Raw genomic sequence first — 19,491 nt, 5'->3', positions numbered from 1 at the left:
GCTGTCAACGCAAAAACAAATCCGAGTACATTTACGCTACCCCCTAACGTGTGCCACAGCTACAGTGACTTCGCCCTCGCGTAATTCGGCATTATTGTAGCACGGTTGTCGCTTGTGAACCGCCTGCTGGGCGCGACTCTGAGGACTTTCACGCCATCTTCGCCTCTTCTCTCAATTCCGCTCCCGTGCCTCATCCGTACTTTGTCTCCGACGAGCCTCCCCAGCGCGACGTAACTGAAATTTGCGTTCTTCGGAACCACCTACGGATTTCCGAGGCTTACCTATGCGGAGCGCAAGTGGCTGTGAAGTGGCTGTGGCTGCTTCTTGTGAAGTGGCTGTGGTGACGTCGAAACGCCGAGCTTTGATTGGCACAGATTAAATATTAATGGATAGATTTCAACGCAAGCTGCGTAGACGTCTAGCCGCTATCCTTCCATCAAAGTCAATCAGAGCTCGGTTTGCTGACGTCACCACAAACCCTGCAAAAGGAGTTGACGGACTTGCGCTCCGCATACGGCGTGCAAGCTCGTCTGCTTCGATAATCATATAGGCACCGCTCCCACAAACGACATGAGTAGCTTCGTTCGATGAACCTGCACTTCCTGCACCGGTGCAGAAGAGTGTAGGGCAGAGTACTTCCTGTAAGTTTATTCAGATATTACAGGACGTACACCGCCCTAGACTTCCCTGCACAAGTGTAGGAGGTATAAGTAAATCGCACGAAGCTACAATAATCACACCGACAATGTGAGAACAGCACGGAGCAGCTTCAGTTGCCCCGACTATTGGCGACGTGCGCGACCGAAAGCGGCTGTGGTCGGCGTTCCACGATTGGCCCAAAAGCTGACTATGACGTCGGAAAGGGTATAACATTGACGCAAATAAGAGGAATGAAAGAACTTTAATTTCGACGGTGTTGGCAGTGTTGCTTTGAGAGCGCAACGATGCTTCCACCATGCTATTTACAAACACCATCAAACTTGTTGTTCGCAAGGTAATGACTTCACAAGGGGGAACCATAGGAGGGCGCCACTAAAACAACTCGCAGCTAATAGCGAGAGCTTCTGAGATTCGTCAACGCTACCTCGCCACATGCACTTCGAGCGCGTGCGCGCAGCCGAAGCGCAGCGGGAGATATGGAGCGCGTGCTTGAGGCTGGGCGTTGGAAAGACACACCTTGACGTTCTCATTCTGTCAGTGAACATAGTCTTAGCTTTTTCAATAGTGACAACGTCTGGCAGATCGCCACGAGAAGTGGCCGCCGAAATGGAAAAGGTGGAGCGGCAGACAACAGATGAGAGGAGAGCAACGAGGTAGAGGGGCTTAGAGCGATAAACCGGGGTTCCGGTCTGCACTCGAAAGTGACCCCCATAAGGAGGCTGCCATTGTACGCAAATTTGACCACACGTCACATGACCAAACCAAATACGTGACGTCACAGGAAAGATGGCAGCGCCCATGCAGCGACTGGCCCCAGCTGGGCCGGAGCTTGTCGGATGCTTCGTTGGTTGTCGTTCGTCTCGGCGAGTTGATTTCAGACGCGGAAGCCGTCATATGAGGCCGGTCGAAAGCGAGTTCAGAGTTCAGCGTGGTGTTTGACGTAGGTATCATCATCATCATTTATTTTCCTTGAGGGCCCGTGGGGCATTATACAAGGGGGTGGCAATAGAACAAAAACAAATAGAACAGTAAACACAATTATAACACTGTAAGCTAGCTAGGTAGGTTAGATAAAAAGAGGGTAATGGCTTCAACAAATTTAGTAGTATCATTAATACAAACGATGTTATGAGGTAGTGAATTCCAATCCTCGATGGCCAATGGTAGTGTGGAAGTCTGGTGAGAAACAGTTGATGACCGAATTGGACGTAATTTACATAGGTGATCTAGACGGGGGAAAATACGATGGGGAGGTGATAGCAGTGATTCTTTAAGGTGGCTATTTTGATAGAAAATTCGATGCAGGAGAGAAAGGCGTGATACTCGGCGGCGAAGGGAAAGTGAATGAAGGTTAGCTGATTGGCGTAATCCTGATATGCTGGTATATGGTGAGTAGTTGTTATAAATAAAACGAAGGGCTCTGTTTTGGACGGATTCTAGATTATTTGCAAGGTAGGACTGCCATGGGGACCATATAGATGAGGCGTATTCTAATTTCGATCTTATAAGAGTAGTATACGCTAGTCGTTTTACGGAGGGTGTAGCAAGTTTAAGGTTACGGCGCAAGTATCCGAGAGAACGGTTAGTATCAGAAATAACAGAAGTTATGTGAGTAGTCCATGATAGGTCAGAGGTAAGATGAACACCCAGGTACTTATAAGATGAGCATGCTATTACTTGAGTGTTAGAGAGGTAATACGAAAATGGTGTGGCACGCGAACTGTGGGAAATTGATAGGGATCTACATTTATTGAAGTTTAATGTCATCTGCCATTTTTCGCACCAATGCATTACAGACTCTAGGTCTTCCTGGAGAGCATGATGATCATGGTTTGAAAGAATGGGTCGGTAAATGACACAATCGTCGGCGAACAGCCGCACAGAAGAAGCGATATTAAGGTGGAGATCATTAATATAGATTAGGAACAGAAGGGGGCCCAGTACGGTTCCCTGGGGGACACCTGACGTTACGGTAGAGGTGGGAGATTTTACGTTGTTAACGGAGGAATATTGCTTACGGTTAATTAGGAATTCAGAAATCCACTTAACAACAGAGGGATGAATATTAATATCGTTAAGCTTTGTTAAAAGACGTTGGTGGGGTACTTTATCAAATGCTTTGGAGAAGTCAATGAAAATGGCGTCGGTCTGAATATTCGAATCAAAGCTTGAGTAAATATCAGTAAGGAAGGCGGTTAGCTGGGTTTCACAAGAGTAAGATTTACGAAATCCGTGCTGATGTTTAAAAAGAAGGTTATGAGAGTCAAGAAAGTTTATTATATTTTAGTAAAGTATATGCTCCATGAGCTAGATGGAACACTGGTGAGAGAGATGGGACGGTAATTACTTATTAGTTGGCGATCACCAGTTTTGTGAACAGGTATTACGTTAGCTATTTTCCAGTCACGTGGAATTATGGAAAGCGTGAGCGATTGTGAGAAAATGTCACAGAGAAAAACAGAGGAAATATGTTTAGTGTTTATTAATACCTTCGAATTAATTTGGTCACCTCCAGAGCTCGAGGAAACCTTTAGGTTTTCTATTGCTTTCAATACACCTGCGTGGTCAATTATGATAGGATTCATCTGGGGGTGAGTTAATGGGCATGAGTCGGGAACGTTTAGCAAGTCTTCTTTAGTAAAGATTGATGTGAAGAAATTGTTAAGGTAAAGAGCGCTATCTTCGTCTGAAAGTGGGATGCCGTTGTCGTTAATGAACTGCAATGGAAGAGATAGAGCTGGGTTGACCACTTTCCAGAACTTTTTGGGTTTATTTGTTAAAATGTTGGGGAGGTCGTGAGTATAAAACTTAATTTTAGCATCGGCAATGGCGGTTTTGTATGTTCTAGCACACGCATGATATGCATCCCACGAGGCTGCATTGTTGACAGATTTCGCTCGTTTATAAAGTCGCTTTTTCTTGTTAGCATGACTATGCACCGTTTTGTTATACCATGGGTGACAGTTATCTGATATGATGCGGGTCAATGGGATGAAGCGCTCAACTAAGTGGGATAGCTTATTTTTATAGAGCGTCCAATTTTCATTGACGGTTCTTTCCTCGAGATTAACAAAGAATGATTGGTAAAAGTCTTCGAGGCATGCGTTGATAGACACATAGTCGGCCCTCGCGTAGTCGCGAATGTATTTGCAATAATGTGATTTTCGAGGAACAGTGAGAGAGAGTGTTATGTCGATGACAAGATGGTCGCTGATTCCTGTTAAGTAGGTAACGTTGCTAAAAAGAGAAGGATCCTGACTTAAGCACAAGTCGAGTATATTGCTGCAGTAGTCGGTAATTCTAGTAGGCTGTGTGATAATATTTGTTAGGTTATAATCTAGGCAAAGATCTATAAATTCTTGAGAGCAAGTGCAAGTGGATGTGAAGGTAGACCAATTAATATTCGGGTAATTGAAATCCCCAAGAAGTACAACAGAAGCGTTAGGATATTGAGTAGCGAGTTCAGAAAGACACTTATTAAGCTCAAAGGTGAATTCCTTATTACTATCAGGTGGCCTATAACATACGCCCAGTACAACAGAGGGCGCCGTAGGGAGATAAACCCATACGACTTCTAGTGCGGTAGAAAGTGGAATGAGCCGAGACGTGATTTGATTATTAATAGCCAAAAGTACGCCTCCCCCCTTTCTAGTAATTCTGTCGCACCTGTACACACGAAAGTTTGGATAAGGAGGAAACAATTCAGCATCTGATATGTCGGGATTCAACCACGTCTCAGTAAGAACAATGAAGTCGGCGTTGCATGTTTGAATCAAGGAATTTACATCATCTCTCTTTGGGATTAGGCTTCTAATGTTAGTAAACAAAATAGAATGAATAGAAGATATCTTGTTGATAACGTGAGGTTTGGCAGTTTGATTGTGAGTGGGCAAACGCGAAGAACGCCGGCATTGCTACGTACATTTTTCAACAACCGAGCCGATAGCGTCATCGAACACAAAACACTTGCCATCTATGAACAGTTTATCGTGACGCAGCCGAAAAGGCGTTCCCTTTGGTTTGGCAAAATCAAGAAGACGACGTCGTGCGAGCCTTACAGAAAGTGGAAAATCTTCACTAATTGCAACGCGTGAGCCCTTAAGCTTGTGCGCAGAACCAAGAATGCCCTCTTTTTCTTTGAACGATGAAAACTTGACAATGATGGGACGAATTTTCTGCTGATGGAATGCTCCTAACCGGTGAGCTCTTTCAATTCCGGAAGATAAAACTTCGATACCGAGTTTCTCGGAACACAGGCTTGTGATCAAGCCCTCAGATTGAGCCCAAGTTTCTTTGTCAGTGTCAGCGATTCCGAAAAATATTAGATTAGAACGGCGGGATCTGCCCTCCGCGTCGTCGCAGCGCGCTTTTAATTTAGACAGCTCGTTTAAAGCCTCCGTAAGGTGAGGTGGAGTAGATGTATCGCAATCACCTGTTTCTTTCCGGGAATTCAGTTCACTTGAGAGCTGGTCTACGCGCTCCTCAAGGGCCGAAACGGTCGCTTCGTACTGCTTTTGCTGCTCTGTAAGCTGAGTGACTTCCTGCTGAAGCGTAGAATGACTCGCCTGAAGTTTTGTAACAGTGTCTTTAAGATTATTGAATTCTTCTATTTGGGCTAGAGACATGGGGCCTGGGTTCCTTTCCACATCGCCGGAAAGCAGCAGCAAGACTCTAAGAAACTCGATACAGGCTTTGCATGAAAATACAAAAATGACTGCGTCGCAAGAAAGGGTTAGTAGGCGCTTCATGTCGATGGGGCACGACATTTCAAAAGGTAGGGTGTTATTTGGTTGTTTCCAATTTGCGTTTTGCATGTAACTAACCTGCGTCATGAAGACTGTTAACGCCGGCATGGCTTTGTCGTGCCCCAGCGATTGCAGCGGTGGAAGATGCTTTTGAAGGCAGCCGACGGACGGAAACGGAAACGTCCCACGGTGCGCCATCCTGCGGTTGTTGTCGGTGAGGGACCACGTTGGCCACGTCAGGAGTGAGGCAGCAGGAGCTTCCTCTTGCGCTGCTGAGTCGGTGTTGAACGGGTGCTCCCGCGACCATGACGAAGGGCAGGCCCCATCGCCGTCCGAGGTACTTGGTGATGCCGTGAACAGGAGCAACAGCATCTGCGTCATGAAGACTGTTAACGCCGGCATGGCTTTGTCGTGCCCCAGCGATTGCAGCGGTGGAAGATGCTTTTGAAGGCAGCCGACGGACGGAAACGGAAACGTCCCACGGTGCGCCATCCTGCGGTTGTTGTCGGTGAGGGACCACGTTGGCCACGTCAGGAGTGAGGCAGCAGGAGCTTCCTCTTGCGCTGCTGAGTCGGTGTTGAACGGGTGCTCCCGCGACCATGACGAAGGGCAGGCCCCATCGCCGTCCGAGGTACTTGGTGATGCCGTGAACAGGAGCAACAGCATCTGCGTCATGAAGACTGTTAACGCCGGCATGGCTTTGTCGTGCCCCCCGTGAAAATAACGTGAAAATACGGAGAAACTGTGTGCATTTCGCTGGTGACCGACCGGGATATTGCCACGGAAGAGACAATCTGACCTACGTTGCCCGGACCTCGGATTGATTCGGATACCGCTAGGATAAAATTTAAGGCGACGTTTCTGTGCTCTCGTTGACCATCGGAATCTTCGAGGTTTGCAGTGAAGCGTGTGCAATATATTTGGATACACAGTTTAGCGACGGAAATTGCGTGAGTCGTGCTTGGCGGTGTGCAATCGTGGTGCAGCTTCGATCAAATGACCGAGGGCTCACTTCGGTTGTGCGGCTGTCACGGAGTGGGTGGTTAAATTAATAAAAATAAAGCAATGATCCACTCTGAGGATAAACGAGAAATTACGGAAAAAGAACAAAAGAGCTAAGTTCGACCGGTGACTAGCGCTAGGTCCACGCCAGGTGTAAAATCAGGAAAGAGAGACGATGACACAGGGAGGATAAGCAAACAAAAGATTAAAAATTTAATAAAGTGAAATACTACGCCGCGGACGGCAAAAGAGCACTCTACACAAACCTCGCTCCAGTTAAACGCAATGGGGTCCCGCGGGCCAGAAACTAATACTAAAAAAGTCACGACACTCGTAAAACAGGATCGAGCCGACAAAACCGCGACGAAATCCCAACACTAACCAAAAACAAGGGCAAACCGAGACGGAACTCGAACGTTACCGCTACCCAAAAGGGACAATCCCCCAAAACAGTCGCGACAGAAAGTAGCGCTACGTATAAAAATGTCCCAAAGTTCAACAGTTCGTACTTCAGAGCCGGAGGATGAAGTAGACAAAACAAACAAAAAAACAGCTTAGCTTTCCGGTAGGTGCTGAGTCCAGAGCAGTCCGTTGTCTGGAGATGTCGGCCGAAGAACGATGTCTCGGAGTCAGGCGGTCCGGTTAGAAGCTTGATGAGGTCGACACCGCGCACCACACATCCACGCACGCTTCAGCACAACCAACTCAAACACTTGCCCGACAGGCAGGGCAGAAGCCGAAAAATTAAACGTTCAAAAACTCACGTGCAGGGAGTGACTGCGTCGAGCAGCACCCCGGCCAGCTCCGGGGCTCGACTACCTCCTTTGTTCCAGAACCCCTTTTTATAGGTTCGACTACCGACCAACCTCCCGTTTTCCCGCCTTTCGGGTCAGTCCACTTCCCAGAAAAGCAAAGGTATCCGGCGCCGACCCAAATGGGAAAACATACAGGCCATCTATTTCCCCCGTACGAGTCCAAAACATCAATTATCGTCGATACGTAGAACCCGACAACAACGACAGGCGCCAGACTGAAGAAAGTCGCCGCCTTCAAAAGGCGCGCCAGCCAGCTTAGACATCTTTGTATCCCGGCGTCGCCTTCGCGTGTCAAATCGGCACCAGAGTCCGCAAACGCACCCCTCCGTCCGCGAAGGCCAAGACACAAATTAACTTTACCCCGGGGTGAAGCCTAATCTGAGTCGCCCGTCCACAAATACCTACCCCGAAAACGAGCAAACCCGTTGGGGACGGAGAAAGGATAATACGACGGGACGAACTGGAGATTAAAAGCGGCACGGCACTCCCCGTTCCCGGACCGTACCGACACTTAAAGTGGTCCGAGATAGAAAAAAAAAAGATAATAAAAATGAAAAACAAAACCAAGAAAAGCCTGAATTTGTGACAGCGGCGCACCGGAATGCTGCCTTGAAGCTGGTAGTTCCCGTGCCGTGCTGAATGATGCTGTGCTGCTTACAAATTGTTCCGGCGTAGAAGTGCACTTTCACGGAGCACAGGTGTGCGGCGCACCGAAGAGCTGCCTTCAAGCTGGTAGTTCCTGTGCCATGCTTTAGGTGATACTGTGCTGCTTCCGAAATTGTTCCGGCGTAGACGTGCATTTTCACGGAGCACAGGTGTTGCAGTTGGTATTGATCCCGCTGGTCAGTCGCATGTTCCGTCAACACAAACGTTTCATCCACACTCGTTACGCGAATTGCAAGCTGTCCGGATATTTCACCGAGCGTGTTACGTACCCAGCTCACGCCGCTTTGTAGCAACAGTCTGCAGTGGCTCATTACCAGAAAAGTGGTCCCACATTCATTTCAGTTCGTCCACGGCAGTCGCCAAACCCCAAAGGAGAGGATATATTCGGACAGAATGCCACTAAAGCAATGCAGCTTCTTCAGTGGTCAGGATAGATTCTCTTCTGCTAGTTTTGTTATACTGTCACGGATCCTTGTTCCAGTCCTATCTTCTATCAATATTCACTATTCTGGGACACTGCAGGTCATGCTCAGCTGTAATCGTATGTTCAGGTGGAGGTGCTGGGCACTTTACCCGTAGCCCTTCACTCTGTGTGAACCCGGCGGCTCTTCAGCCGAGTTACCCGATAATGGGACACGGCTGGCGGACTATTCTGCGTCTTATACCCCTGTCGAGCCGTAGGCAAAGTCCTGACCCGAGCCTGGCAGAACAACCGCAAGACGACCGAGTACCACAAGGAGTAACCTCGGAAATACACCACGAAGCACCTGAAATCCGAGCCAGTTGCTGCTACCAGGAAAAACCACCGGAATTCAGTCTCCTGTCGGAAAATCCGAACCTGACTAAGCCAACAATGACAAACCTGTAGCAGCAAACCGTGTCCCCTCCCACCATTGTTTGCATGCCCGTCGCAAATCACACTCCGACGCTTTTTCACGCAAGCTGTAGGAAGACGTCAAGGACTGGATTGAACAATATGACAGTGTCGCCCGCCACATTGGGTGGACAGACAACCAGCTCCTGCAGAACCTGTACTTCTCGTGGAAGCAACTGCCGGTGCTGGTCTGAGAACCATGGATACTCCTTAACGTCATAGGAAGTTTGCAAGATCAAGCTGAAGCGCGCATCCGTCAGCCAACATCAACGAAAGAAAGCCGCATTCTTGATTCTGCCCGGGACACTGCCCCAATGAGAGCGCCACCGAACTCATGGAGGATGTTTTGCGCTTGATCGAGCGCCCACACCCACGCCCACGCCGACCTTGATGCTACAGAAGACAAAAACCTAAGAATCCGATGCGCCTCACGTGAGGGACAACACCTTTGGCAGCCTTGTCCGCAACCCCCCAACAACAGTCGAAGTGTTAATATCACTGAGGCTTCCAACTGGAATGTGCACTGCATGCCCGAGCCTGCCACTATGAACAACTTCCCGGCGTCTCGACACTCGAGTTGTCCAGCTACTACTTCGAAGCCAGCCTCCCAGGCATCCACGACATCACCCACGATTTTGTCTGGGAGGAGATCAGGAAGCTACTTCCTGCCATCAGTCGCCCGGCTTTTATTTTGATTGCCGAGATTGTTTCGGAACAAGTTTGACAGGTATTTCAACCGAGACTTCTGCGAGCGAAGCGGCATCTGACAAACCAAGGGCAACTTGCGCCACAATGGCACGACGACCGCCACCGGCTGCCCCTTAGTATTCAATGCCAATTCAATGAGACACTCTAACGCCGAAGCATTCCCGACATCGTGTGTAGGACTGTGCTCAACAAAGTACACCGAGGAAAACGCAGGTGGTGCGAATGTGCGACCGAAAACCACTTTGCTACCACTGCATGAAGCCGACCATATTTACGAAAGCAGCCCGTACCAATGAATTGGTCGGCGAGGGTTCGTGCCAAACGACCTTCGATTACGTCTCGAGGAGCGACCACGGGAGATTAAGGATTACCTTCGGCGACCTTTGTCCCTGATGCCGAAGGTGCTGAATTGAAGATTCTGAATTTCTGATTACCCCAAAGCTCCTCATGTCCATCACCTCAACAAGAGGTAAGCACGACAAAGCAGGTGAGCGGCGATGCAGTGACAGTGGATTTGGTGTCGGTTGTCGTCCAAGGACAATACCTAAAAATTTGCTGACACCAATTTTCTGTGTCCACTCCACGAAGTACACAATTTCCAACTTTGAGGGAGAATGCCCCTGAGTGACTTGAAGGAATAGAATGGTTGGTTGCTCTCAAAAGTGAACTGCAAGCATCACCAGACTTGGATAGCAAACAAGAATTGGTGCCAGCTATCAAGTCAACGGTACAGCAAAAGGCACAGCCACGTAAGCAATACATGCCCGAGCTTGCTGCATTGATGCCGAAGACTACCAGGAAAATTTTCGGATTAGAAGCCAGCCCGCAGCTTCAGTGCATCAGACGTCAGTGGGCGCACATGACATATGATTACAAGACGGCATCAGTCGGTCAAAGTTGCTACTCGACCAAACTGAACATCGACGTGCCAGGAGCGTCATCCGACAACAAGGTCCACGGGTACTACGACTGAACGCCTGACACGTGACTGTCGCAGAAAGAACTCGTTATGGAACCATTTCCTAAGAATCAATAATTATGTAATCAAGTGGAAATAAACATATTTGATACCCTAACCAGATAAACATATTTCCGCTTGCCTTCATGCCTTGAGAGTCTACACACCGAGAATTGTGTCCACTGCACGCTCTGGACCTTACGAGGACACTCGCATCTCTGACCCTTTAATATTAATTAAGGGGTCATACCAGACTGGCAGACTTCTTGCAAGGGGCTGCACTCGTTCAACCTTTCCTGAACATGTGGTGCATCCAAAAACCAACTCCAGTGATGTGAAAATGTTATTTATTAATTTATTCCTTCCAGGGGCCTTCGTAGGCATTGTAGAGAGGATACTTAAAGCTACACACATGATAATAGCATTAAAGCACACTGCTGTAACTTGTTAATTGGAAAAACAAACACACTTCTGAGCATATAGTTTAATAGTATGTGTTGATGCATTGTTATATAGCATGACACTTCCTATATGTATGACACAATAGATCCTTTGCAGAACCTTATCAAGCAACACAACCGTCACCATTTTTTTCGGCGCTAAGCACACGAATGGGCCCCAGTTCACGTCGAACGCCAATGCAGCATTCGAGTCCAATAGGTGCTGAGCCGAATTCACAGGGATGGCGGACATAACATTCTTGTCGAACAAAGTAAGTAACACTTAAGGCGAACCATGTCCTAAACTTTATAAAAGGGAATTTTAAAATGGCTCCTGAAGATATAAAAGCTTTGCTATACACTACTAACGTTAGGCCTATCTTAGAGTACGCGTGTTCAGTGTGGGACCCTCATTTCCTGCTCTTGTCCTCAAAAATTGAACGCGTACAAAATAGAGCTTCGCGCTTCGTTACAAATACCTACGCCTTTCGGTCAAGCGTCACCAAACTTAAAGAGCAACTTAACTGGCACTTGCTGGCTTCACGACGAAAGTGCTTGCGATTAAAACTTTTTAGAAGTATTTTCCTACAGAACACACGCATTAACAAGGATAAGTATCTCCATAGTCCTGATTACATTTCCTCAAGGGTAGATCATTCGCTTAAAATAAAAGAAATTAGATGTAGAACAGAACTGTTTAAACATTCCTTTTTTCCAAAGAGCATTCATGAATGGAATGCCCTTCCTGAACTTGTGGTGACAGAAACCTCAGATGCCAGCTTTTCTTCTCTCCTATTGGACCTATAAAACTCCCTCAGTGTTCAATATCCTGTATTGTGTTTATTAGTTATACTTGTATCGTGTTTTCTGTTAGTAATGTGCTTGCTGATTGTATTCCTTTTTTTTGCAACAGATCTTTGATGTTTTTTGCATTTTTTTTGTGTATTGGTGCTTTCAAGCACTATGTTTTACTTGCGTTTAACAAGTGTGATGCAACCATCTTTTATGTATTTTAACCCCCCTACTGTAATGCCCTCTGGGCGATGTAGGTACTGTATAAATAAATATAAATAAATACCCAAAGTATGAAAGCCTGGGGTAATTACAGTAGTAGCTATACTGTAATTTGTTTCATCAGAATTTGGCAGACGGCAAAGGCTACGGTCTCGGTGAGTCAATACACACATTGGAGAGAGGCACATGACAGCATATCACCGGAGTGCTCGTCTGCACAAATTTGTCACACACCTTCGCTCCATCTCTCTGATTGGCTCGAGGGGGCTGTAGCGGTTGGCCTTTTCCAAGTTACGGTGATGCGAAGTATAGACAGCCCGCACTTTTAAAAAGAGTCTATTGAAGAGACCGAAAGGAATGGTAGTCAACATTTTTCAACAAGACTGCTGTCCAGGCAAAGGATGAACACAAATATGAATCATCTTATCCAGGTAATTAGAACAATTAAATAATTGACCGACTAATACAACGCACTCTTGATGGAAAAGAGTATAGCTGCAATAAATCCTACAAAACAGAAAAAATGCGCAGTTAACCTATGCATGCACCAAAACAGTTGTTCTTATAGCAAGTCGAATAGCTTTGAAGCAGGTGCCTGCAACGATTTATTCTTCCCCATACTCAATAAAACGCCAGCCACGTAGCTGAAAATAAGGGTGCACTTCGCACTCACACACACACACAAAAAAAAGGAAGAAAAGCGATCGAATGTAGAATCGTGGATTAGCACAAAAGGTTAAAATCGCAGGAGCTTCCTCGCTAAAAGTTGCTATGGTTGTTAGGTGACGGAGGGCTGAAACAACTTCCCTTAGGCCCTAACGCGACGTATACATTTCGCGTAGATTCTCAGATATTTCAACGTTCAAACAAAGCTAAGAGAATGCGAAAATTTCATGTTAAAAGCACTCAAAGTTCTATCGATCCTCGGACACATCCCGGAATCCAAGCACCGGTACGGCGATGCAGAGCTGATGCTGTCTCACAGGCGTTAATATCCAGATGATCCAGAGCGATCTTGCGCAAAAACGGTATAAAGTCTCATTCCTTCATATTTTCACATTATACCTGCGTCAGCGAGCACGAAGAAGCCCGAAGTCGTCGGAAAGCAGCTGCACATCATGGCTACCGCGCACCGAACAAACTCGCATCCGCCAGCTCTGGGCGCTGCCATCTTACCTGTGACGTCACGGCTCTTGGGAGGTCACGTGACGAGTGGTCACATTTGCGTAAAATATGGCGGCAACCGGGGGGGTGCCACTTCCGAACTTCCGGTTTATCACTCTAAGCCCCTCTACCTCGTTGGAGGAGAGTCACGTGACGGGCGCCCCGCAGCGGCGCGACGCCGAAACATATTTCTCTCGTGCGATGTGATGCCCGCTCGTTCTCCTCGCGTTCCTCGCTCTACCGCTTCTTTTCTCGTCGGGTTTGAAAATGATGCTTCGTGTCCTCGCCGGTGCAAAAGCTGTACACTGACGTCCAGGTTCCCCAAGAAATTCTCAGTGCTACCAGATCTTCGCGCTCCAAATCTGCAACCGCGCACTTTATGGCTCCATCGTCCAACTGACAGGTTTTGTGAGGATAGAGGAGGCTATGATATAGCAGATCCAGGCAGCGTCACCTAGCTCACGTATGCGCTGCAGCTACCACGCCTTGCAGCGTCTCACAGCGCCAGAAGGATTGTTGACTAAGTGAGTTTGTGCCTTATAGCATACTTTCTAAAGACAACGTCGGGAAATGGACGCAGCAACCCTTTTCCATCTCAAGTTTTAGCTGCGTCCTATAATTGGTTATTATTGAAGCCACCGCACAGAAGTCACGTTCACATTGTTTAAACTTTATCAGGCACTTCGCGACCCCCCTTCCAATATTTTGCGGTTAAAAATGTATTGTAATCGCTAGAGCATCGACAGTTCGAACGCAATCAGGGCACCCTAACAGTCAGCGGGCAAGGCCTGGGTGTGAAACAGCAGAGCGCTCCTCGCTGGCATTCACGCGTATGCGCGGCAGTGGCTGCACTTCGCTTCACATCTTGCAACATCGCTGTCCTGCCTGAACAAGAGATTTGTTGGCTTAAAAAGACCAAATATTAATCGGACATGCGTTCAATTCATCGTGGAACAGACACAACCAACGGGAGGCTGCATACATTTTGCTCCTTATGGTGTGAGTAAGTCATTGTGAAGCTACAATACTTCTGTGCTCTTTGGCATATTAAGAATGCCGAACAACAGTTCTCGCAGGGCCTTCTACTCTCTTAACTTTAGCAAAGCGAAAGCTAAAAGAAAAGAACCCGCCTCCTCTCCAAGGCTTCACCTTCTGAAGTAGAGAGTGTGGGGGGATTTGAGGGAAGAACTTGTCCTGCATTCTTAACCTCCAACAAACTGATAATCAGCTGCAGGCGTTTAACTTCTCTCTTGTCAATTACCTCTGGAGATGTGTGTCTTCTCTTATACGTCCAGCGAGGTCGATTGAAGAAAGGTATTATATATGCTCAGTTTAATTTTACTTCAGTTTCTGTTTGAGATATGAAATCGTTTTTAATTATATACAACTTTTACAGTGAAGGTATCGTTTGGTTCACAATGTAAAGAAGCATATTTGAAAAAATAAAATATTCGTGGAAGATCTAATACTGTTATTGTCTTTTCTAAAGCGATACTTTTTTATTAAACATAAGGAAATGTAATTCTGTCATACAATCGCCACCAGAAAAATCGATGATGTTCTCTCTTTCATATAAATTTAAGATCGATGAACAGGAAAGTCAACTCACAGCTTATGCAAGTTATAAATGAAACCAATGAACAGATAAAATGTATGAGACGCGGGTCGCACAATGGTGTTACACTAAATTCTTCTTGTGCCCATGTCGATATGCGCTTCAAAGTTCGGTAAGTTTGTGCGGGTCTAAAAAATACACTGCTGAAAAGTTTCCACCAGCGCTAAAAGGAAAAACACGGAGTGGTAGTAAGCCTTAGTAGTCAGATACAAGTTAAACAGCCCCTGAAAGAAAGAAAAATCTTTTTTTTATCAATTTAATTGGGGAAGATGTGTTAAAAAAGTAAGTTTAGGCAAGAAAAAAATTAGAGCAATATCGACGGCGGGCGACGCGATTTAGTCAGCAGTCAACTCCTTTCCATCTGTTTTCTTGCTCGGCATACTGGGCGCGTGGATGAGAGGTGGATGGGCTTCACCTTTACGACCAATATGGTCACACCGGAATGACCCGCAACGGCATGGACTTCGCACACATAATTGCAAATAAATCTCTCGCCGTCAATATTGCTCTCATTTCTTCTTTTTTTTTTCGGCGTAATGTTCATTTCTTGACACTTGTGTCCCAACCGACTTTAAGAATTCAATAGAAGCTCCTTTCAGACCGTGATTAGCACCACCCACTAGGGACGTCACATACATAGGTCGTGATGGCCACTGTCTTTTCTTTCTTCATCCTCGGAGTTACGCTATGCAGTGGCAAGTACGTCGTGGTATTTATGTGGAGCAGTTTTAACTAAAATTTGACCATTATCTGCGGCATATCTATTTTACTTGTCTACTGTCATTGGGTGGATAAGAACGGCAGGGTGTACCGAGAAAGGCACACACCACCGCTGTTCATCGAGCTAGAATGTCCCTCTCTGCAACCCACAGATGCGCGCGATTTATATAAAGAGAAATAAAAAAAATGATTTGCCCAAGAGATTTGATGGAACTCCCTCTATCCTTGCCCCTTTTGATTACGTAATCTCTGTCCTGCTAAACTCGGCGCACGTGTTACTGCTGCTTGTAATAGAATACAACGGATTGCGGACTATCTGATCCACTGAATTACGAATAAAGAAGAGAACACCAGCAAAGCTAAAGACATTCTGGTTTCTTTCTTATTCAGAAAAAAAACTGAGGATGAGGCTGCACGAGGATGTCAGAGTATTAAGTTCTGATTGGAAGCAGCAGTTCGCAGAAGGAAGGGATATATGTGTTTTACTCTACCCACTGTCTCCCTCCAACCAAAAAGTACAAGAGCGTCGTCTGCTCCTAGCCAATTGTATAGCGTTCGAACGCCGGACACAGGCGGTTGGAGTTTGAGCGCTTTCGAACAGTGTTAAGAGACAATTTCACGAGTGCCCCGCGATTCAACGCTCCCGGCGCTCTCCTTTTCTTGCTCTTCCACCGTTTATCTTCTTATAAAATATGAGCGAAACAGATAACAAAATTAAGTTTCGCCATATTTAGACCACCACGTGCTTTATGGGCGGTCAACACAGATAGTGACATAACGTTATTTAATGTCGCGTTATCTGGCGTTCACAATAAGCAAGTGGTTAAAAAAAAAAAATCAGTGAGTGTGAAGGTAAGCTGGTGATAATTCATAATAATGTAACAGCTGAGACTCTGTTGAGAACAAAACAAATCTTTCAATTCGGAGGAAAAAAAACAGGAGTAGGAGAACGTCCAGAAAGAGACGTACTGCGACTGCTGTCTTTTCCTTCGAATTGAAAGTTTTTTTGTTTTGTTTTTTCGTTTTTCCGCACCAGAGTCGTTGGTGTCAAATGATTATTAAGAAAGCGGCGGTGGCCCTTCAGCCATCATATTGAAGAAACAGATGAATGCAGTGTTTTTCTATCTTAAATTATTTCGCGTTTACGGTGTTTCTGAGTTCATGTTGTTGTGAACATCATAGGGCATATTTATAGCAACACGAGTGCGTTGTGCTGAGTAAGTAAAAAGTGAGTAAGATTGCTGAAGTCCCCGTTAACACAGAAAGGAAATGTCCACAAAAAAGTAACCCTTCCGGTCTCGTAAAGATAGTTATTATGAATCTCGTTACTGTTTACTCTCGCGACACGACTTGAACGTTGTACTCAAACACTTCGCGCCAAGGTGCTCAAAGATTCTGAAAGGAAGTCAGTGTCCTGGTCATAAATTTGTCAATGACTGATCCAAAGATGCCACACATTCGCAATATACTGCGTCATAATTTATTTAACTTCTCTCGAAAGTCGTTGTAGCACTTGCATTCTACGTCATGAGTATAAAAGGACGAACGGACTTGCGAGCACTGTTTAAAGTGAATGAGTTTAATCGTAATATCAAATGATATCTTGCATTTGATATCATTTGCTTTGATATCAAATGCAAGAGTGGTGCCGATGGACCACACAGACTCTTCCCTTCCTTTTTTTAAGTTCTTGCCTCCTTACAAATTTTACTGAGCTCTTTTCGGCGTCTGCAATATGACCGCTTTCCAGTTTTTTTTTTTTTTTTTTTCAGGTGTAGCTTTTAAGCCTTCTATCGAGTTTTTATTTCAACACACCAAATTACGCCCCTCTAATCCGGATCCACGTGAATTCTGAAACCCGGCGACGAAAGCAGGCAGAATTTCCGGCGGAGAACAAGATCGCTCTGGGACCATTTTTGAACGCCGGAAAAATATTTTTCTCGCCGCTAGCCAATCAGAGCGCACGGGGGAAGTGGCTCTTGCTGACGTCAGATCCCCGCTGACGAGCTGGCGGAGATAGCGACGAGACGCGCGTGGGCAAGGGGCATACATAGGTAAATTACTTTCAAAATATAATTTATTACAATTACAAATACTTTGCTTCAAAAATAGTTTAACTACAATTACTACTATGTGAAAGTAATTAATTACAATTACAAAGCACTTATAAAAATTAATGCAATTACTTTACAAATACTTCTTTCTGAGAGCGACCCGACTTGGTTTATATAACTTTAAACCGATTGTATAGAACGCCAAATATTTGTTCATTCCTTGCCCAAATGTTCGAGTAGGCTTTAAGCATCGCTGCGTAAATGTCACGTGTCGCACTTTCCTTTTATGAAATTTGTTAAAGTAATAATGGAACTGACAGTCTGGGGCAATGAAATACTACGATATTATATTTTTTTATAAATATTAATAATTAGTTCATATGCTGGAACGCCGGATCGCTGAAGACAAAATTGGGTTGACAGAGTTTTGTTAGCCCAGGAAATAAAAATGCGGCAATTAGTCCTACATGAATATTTCAAAAGTTTTCACATAAAAATAAAAATCAGACACAGAAATACAACCGCATTCACGTAAAAACATCATGGTATGGTAAATTAGTTACATTGAGTTGAAATTATAATGGCTCAGAAATGTATAAGAACCGAATCGGGGCTCCCGAAGCATTGGTAACAATATTCGGAGGTGCGAGGTCAGTCTCCAAGATGCTAATGCAAAAAATATACGGAGTAAAACCAACAGGGAATGAACTTGAAAATACTACAGATACAAATATGCGACAATACTGGAAGAAGAACGTCAAAAACTGGCAAAAAAACTTCATTGACAATTAAAAGTACCCAGCTCAACTGAAATCCGTAGCTCAATTCTTTGTACTTTCAGTATTTTGGCATGTTTACGATATTTTTTTCTGCTCGCACAGCAGACGGCGCAACACGGCTCCGTTGAGGTAGACTCTAAAGAGGACTGTCTCTCAACCCGCAGTGTTAGCAACAAAACAACAAACAATGCCACACTATTTATGTTGTGCGTGTGTGGGAGTTCATGTCTTCCTGCGAGTGTTTCACTGAGAGCTAGACCACTTGTGCGAGTGCTGAGGCTTTCAGAGAGGTTCCGTCGGCGCAGCAAAGTTTTGCAAAAGTAATTGTAAATGTGCCTGAAATTTTGCATTCATTGACGCTAGAAGGTAATTAAATTACAATTACAATTCCTTCTGGCCGAAAATAATTAATTACAACTACAAATTACAAAAGAAGTAATTAAATTACACTAATTCAATTAGTGTAATTGAATTATTGCCCTGTATGGCAAGGAGGAGGTTTGGGAGCTCTCGTCAGCTCCCCTCATCTGTTCGGAAAACTGCGAGAAGCTCGCGCCGCGTACTCCGCTGGCGGCAACAAATGTGAACGGCCCGATCTTTTTACGGCGATCGAATCTAGTAGGCGCCGAGTGCTTATTTCGTAAGTGTGAACGAGCCATTAGTATAAAATATTTCGAGTCGATGTTTTTATATCGCTAAAACCTTTTATGTTCGACCTTCTCAGTCGCCGTGCGATTTCAGTATAGAGTGTGCAATACAAAAAATGACAAATTTAGACCTGCAAAATGTGAGAAAATGTAGGCAAGTCAGCCTAAACGAACTGTACGTTACGCTTAAAACGTGAAAACCGTTGTATGCCTCGGCGAAAGCCGACGGAGGTTGTCGCCCACTCAGGACGTTCCGGATATCAATACGGCAATTGCGAAGTAAAAAAAAAAGTAGCCTTCCCAGGGGAGGACTACGTTCTTACAATAATAGAGCGTATCATAGAGAAAGGAAGCAAATATTCAGAGTGAAGGAGAGATATTTTGCCTGACGCAACCAAAGCAACTTAAATTTTGTAAAAAACGCAACAAAAACACGCTAAACAGTACGACACGTAAGTAGGCTTACCTAACCTTTTTTTCTTTTACTTTTAGCTCGTTTTTTTCTTGTTTTTTTTATCAACAAGTGATATTGAAAGTGAATTTTCGCTCATCTGCAAAGTTTATTCTACTCATGGTGTTCCCAGAACACGTTTCTCGTCGCGACATTAATAATGCATACATTCCATCACT

At 45.4% G+C, this 19,491-nt stretch overlaps 1 protein-coding gene across 1 annotated transcript in view; it reads right to left on the bottom strand.

Moving 5' to 3' along the window:
• LOC120841721 (parathyroid hormone/parathyroid hormone-related peptide receptor-like) overlaps positions 1-19,491 on the bottom strand; it is a 294,650-nt gene that overhangs the window by 40,382 nt on the left and 234,777 nt on the right. The window lies entirely within an intron of this gene.

Source organism: Ixodes scapularis, unplaced genomic scaffold (genome assembly GCF_016920785.2).
Source record: "Ixodes scapularis isolate PalLabHiFi unplaced genomic scaffold, ASM1692078v2 PGA_scaffold5__190_contigs__length_132052651, whole genome shotgun sequence".
In the NCBI taxonomy this organism is placed as follows: domain Eukaryota; kingdom Metazoa; phylum Arthropoda; class Arachnida; order Ixodida; family Ixodidae; genus Ixodes; species Ixodes scapularis.
This window is presented reverse-complemented; position numbering and strand designations above follow the sequence as displayed.